At 35.3% G+C, this 5000-nt stretch overlaps 4 non-coding genes across 4 annotated transcripts; 2 read left to right on the top strand and 2 right to left on the bottom strand.

The window, feature by feature from the left end:
* Positions 1 to 46: 46 nt before the first annotated feature.
* TRNAC-GCA (transfer RNA cysteine (anticodon GCA)) lies at positions 47 to 117 on the top strand. The gene has a single exon. It is a non-coding gene; the product is annotated as a tRNA-Cys (tRNA).
* Positions 118 to 3373: 3256 nt separating this feature from the next.
* Positions 3374 to 3447, bottom strand: TRNAD-GUC (transfer RNA aspartic acid (anticodon GUC)). Its single transcript has one exon. It is a non-coding gene; the product is annotated as a tRNA-Asp (tRNA).
* A 397-nt stretch (positions 3448 to 3844) lies between these two features.
* TRNAY-GUA (transfer RNA tyrosine (anticodon GUA)) lies at positions 3845 to 3928 on the bottom strand. The gene has a single exon. It is a non-coding gene; the product is annotated as a tRNA-Tyr (tRNA).
* A 676-nt stretch (positions 3929 to 4604) lies between these two features.
* On the top strand, positions 4605 to 4676 carry TRNAT-GGU (transfer RNA threonine (anticodon GGU)). The gene has a single exon. It is a non-coding gene; the product is annotated as a tRNA-Thr (tRNA).
* Positions 4677 to 5000: the final 324 nt, after the last annotated feature.

The following is a 5000-nucleotide window of genomic DNA, read 5'->3' as shown; positions in this document are numbered from 1 at the left end:
AAATTCAATCAAAAAAGAAAATATTTCCATCTATTTATATTATATTGGCGGCATGGCCGAGTGGTAAGGCGGGGGACTGCAAATCCTTTTTCCCCAGTTCAAATCCGGGTGCCGCCTCATCGACAAAAAACTCGAAATCCTTTATTCGTTCTGCTGACATAACTCGCCGAATTTTTGCTCAGCAGAAATAGAGGAAAAAGACTAGGACTGTAAATCCTTGCCCCTAGGACCCGAGGGAGGATTATAGTATAGGAAGGGTCTGTCTAGCTATCAAGACTTACTGATTCCCTTCCACTACTAGTGTAGTGTCTACTGACTGAGTTTTGGGTTAGATTGGATAATCGGATGGGGAATCAAATTCGTAGTTGTGGAACGGGGGGCAGATACCTTTATAGTATACAGACTCACGAGAGTCTCGAAATGCTCAGACAGCCAATCCATATTGGATTGGATAGAGAATTACCCTTTGTTTTATTTATAGAATAAACAAAAGTTGAAAAAAAACTTCTTTTCGATAACCCCCAATATAGAGGTATGCGATAGGGGGTGATCTATCTTGATTGTAGATTGCCATGGCTCTTGCTTATGAAGGGCAAGAAAAGAAACCATAGGTCTTACTATTCCTACATGTTCCATTAATAACATAATACCAAGGGAGTAACTGCCTATCTTGCTTGTGCTTAATGCTTCCCGATTCTACCAGAAATCATATAGGAACTTATTATGTGTGGATTTATTGGATTGTTTCATCAATAGCGTTTGGTCAGAATGCCTTTTTGACTCTGCGCCATTGATTCCACTATTATTAGTGATCAATAATGTAAGAATTCCTTCATAGAGATAGGGGACATAATTCACATGGATATAGTAAGTCTTGCTTGGTCTGCTTTAATGGTAGTCTTTACATTTTCCCTTTCACTTGTAGTATGGGGAAGAAGTGGACTCTAGAGATACTACTAATTGGGTTGAGTAATCAAACTGTATTAATTATTTCATAGATCGTTCTGCAAATAGTTTTAAAATAAAAAGATTTCCATTTCAAAATTCTACTGGAATCCAGTAATGTAATAGTAATATATGAATAATAACCTTTCAATCAAACAAACATTTCAATGATTCCCATGTTCGTATTTGTAAAGTAAAAGAAGATACACATGAGATAAAATTTTTTACAACCGAACTCTTCCTAAATATTCTATTTCGATGAACTAACTAGTTCTTACCAGAATTTTATATGGATATTACAATGAGAAGCAACCGATCCCCTTTTTAATTTCTTTCCCTCTTTACTGTTCATGTTCAAAGAGGAAGTCGTTCTGTTATTACGTAGATACGTACTTTCTCCCGGAGGCAGCATAGATATAGTCGTTGTCCAACGAAGTACTACGAAGAATAAGATCTTATTTGGACGATTCGCATATTGCGCACTTACTCTTTGTTTTATACTCCTAGAAATCTCTTATTTATACTTTATCGACCCTGGTTTAAGCGTTCGAAATCCGTGGGATCTACTACTCTTTTTTTTCCAAATCTGAAGAATTTTCCATAGAAGTCTTTGGATCATCTGTCAACGGCTCAATCAATTATTTGTTCGGAATGCTAAAAAAAGTCTTACTTTGTTTCTTTTATTTGATAGAATAATTGATTTGATTCTTTCGACAAAGCCCGGGATCTATATTGGAAATAATAAGAAACCCAGTAATTATAACCGTAAAAGTAAGAGCAAGATTCGATTATTTCGGATTGATCGAAAGTAATACAAATAGATGGAGGGAAGAACTAGGGTTGGGGTGCTATTTAAATGTAAATTACATATATGTAATTTACATTTAAATATATGAAGATATATATTGTAGATTAATCTATATTAAGCCTATATCTCTTTATAGAATACAGTACAACTTTAGACAATACACTAATAGATAGTGTGGTAGAAAGGTTCATATATTTCTTTCTACCATACTATCGGATCTCATATACTGCTGATTCTAGTCCGCTCATTTCATTTAAGGCGCGGAATGCAAATCACTTTCATTTCTTCAATCATTGACTAAGAACTAAGAAGTCAAGCTTCATTCAAATTAATCATTTTGACTGACTGTTTTTACGTAGATAATAAGTAAAAAAGCAGTAGGAACTAGAATAAACAGTGCAGTAGCAATAAATGCGAGAATATTTACTTCCATAATCTCATCGTTTTTTTTTTTTTACTTCACAATAACTCGGGATCTAATCCCATAGAGATGATAAATCTTCTCCTGTAAATTCAATGAGATGAATTGCATCCCGATGATATTTGATATTGAATCGGATCAATATCATGAATAACAATATCTGAGCTATCAAGTCGATTCATTGTCGAGAATTGAATAGTATAACATAGGAAGATCTTTTATCCATAACAAATCAAAAATTGGATTTCTGATACAATCAATAATCCCGCTGAATTTTTCATTCTTTCTTTTCTATAATCTACAGCCTTCCGTATACAATCATCTGATGAGGTATCATCTGACCCGTCTTCCACTTCTATTAGTCACAAACCCAAACAGTAGAAGTAAAATGGAAAAAAGAAGAAGTGCAGTTCTAAACTAACTAAGTTTTTTTATGATCTAATTTTCGTGGAAGACAAAGAGGTGTCATAAAGATGGATCCCGGTATAAAAGATCTAATATTTCGATAAATTCACTATTTTGGAGTTTGCTCTTTCTTCGGTAGGACCCCCTCAAATAAAATAGGAAGAAAAAAAGATTATGCATTCCCTTACTAATTACTAAGAGGGGTAGATCTTTGTTTGACCTCTCTTTTATTATAATTAATTCTATTTTATATTATAATAGCCGCGTTCCTTGGATTGGGACTGGGACATATATCATATCCAAAATTCAGTGTGCAACTTGAATAAGATAGATAGACTGTTTCCAATTAGGAATTGAGGTTACACAAAATAGGAGCTAGAAGAAAAGGCAGTAGTTTTAATATAAGCCGAAAAATCTTCTTTCGGGCTAACTATGTTAAGGTTAAGTTAATTTTGTATCGTACAATAAAGGAATCCAATTTGTATATGTGCTCCCGCGAAACGGATGTGTATTCTATTCCATTCCATGGATCAAAAGCAATCGAAAAAGTCAGACCAGTATGGTATCTCTTGTAATCCTGAATTGAATATGTTCCTACCAACAATTGTACCAATCTACCTATGTCTCTCCCCACGAATCGGTACTTGTTGAAGTAATTGAAATTCCTGTATTTGTTCGATGAGACACGAAAAAAAAAGAAAATAAAGACCCACGCCGGGAATTAGATCCTACTCCTTGTCACCCTCTTCACAGAAAATAGAGAGATGAATTGATGGATTCATCGGATCCTAGGTCGGGACTGACGGGGCTCGAACCCGCAGCTTCCGCCTTGACAGGGCGGTGCTCTGACCAATTGAACTACAATCCCAGGTAAATAAGGTGTACAGGATTCTTATGATTTCATTCAAACCATATTTCTATTTAGAATCGCCGTGCTGTAACAGAGACAGGAACGCTATATTGCTATTCACATGGATACGGACTTTAGTGAAGTGAGAACGACACGTATTACTAGTAATTCTAGTGCCATATCAAATCGATTGATAATAAATCTTTCAATGGTCAATGAAAAAATATTTTTTTTTCTTTACTTTAACCCCTTCCTTCTATTTACAGACTAGATTATTAGAAAGATTAGAATATGTGGGAACAAATAAAATAAATAAGGATATAACAGAAATTCTTTTCTTTATTCCCCCGCATCGGGCGTTTCTGGAGGCCAAATTTGTTATATCATCTCATGATGGATCGGCGAATGAAATTATTGGGCCGAGCTGGATTTGAACCAGCGTAGACATATTGCCAACGAATTTACAGTCCGTCCCCATTAACCACTCGGGCATCGACCCAGGAAGAATCCATTTTAGACTTATGGATAATCCACGATCAACCTCCTTTCGTAATACCCTACCCCCAGGGGAAGTCGAATCCCCGCTGCCTCCTTGAAAGAGAGATGTCCTGAACCACTAGACGATGGGGGCATACCCGCCCGATCGCCTACTATGCTCATAGTATGAACAGTTTTTTGGAATTGTCAATATAATGTAATGGTATGACTAGATCCGAAGAATCCTTCTGGCTTTCATGATTCCATCGAATTTCGTTTTTTTTATTCAAAAAGGATGCTGTAGAACTTGTAAATCTGAAAAGGGGTCAACAAGTAATCGACTTTTTTTTATAAAAATGTGGTTCAGGGTATGTGTCGAATCTCTTCATCACATGATTCGATGAAATATCTTGGATCTATGTCGAAGTCGAATTTGTGTTAATCAAGTGAATCTCGTTCTGATGGGAGTCAATAAGCGAAAATCTATTAGGGTCAGTCTTGAAACAATTCATTGCATTAATATTTATCAAATATAAATAAGCATTTTTTCCTAGACTTCTTAAGTCAAAATGTTAAGTCAAAAAAATTCTTGTTCCTGAATGAGCCGCTATTTATCTATATGTATATATATTATATACATAGGTACATGCAGTAGACTCATAGTGGCTAGTGGTGCATTCAGGAATTGAATCAAACGAGCCCTTTTAACTCAGCGGTAGAGTAACGCCATGGTAAGGCGTAAGTCATCGGTTCAAATCCGATAAGGGGCTTTTTCCACAAAACTCCAGTCTGAGTCTTCATTTTGGAGCGAAAAATAGAGATATTGTTGATATTTGTAATAAAAAAAGTAAACATCTGCATAAATAACATAAATAATAAGTTATTATTATATAGTAGTAATAAGTATAGTTATAAAGTTGAGCCTTTGTTCATTATCATGATAAGTCATCCCACTTATTGGGAGGGCGACTATGTCACTACAGGCTATACTCCTACTCATGTTTCATTATTCAATACTTTTTGTCTTGGGACATAGATAGTCTATCTACCCAACCCTAATTATGTTATGAATCGGCAAATACTCCTACTTTTCC

Source organism: Eschscholzia californica, unplaced genomic scaffold, assembly GCF_041429995.1.
Source record: "Eschscholzia californica isolate CP2 unplaced genomic scaffold, dmEscCali1.0.p SCAF_145, whole genome shotgun sequence".
Taxonomy (NCBI): Eukaryota; Viridiplantae; Streptophyta; class Magnoliopsida; order Ranunculales; family Papaveraceae; genus Eschscholzia; species Eschscholzia californica.
This window is presented reverse-complemented; position numbering and strand designations above follow the sequence as displayed.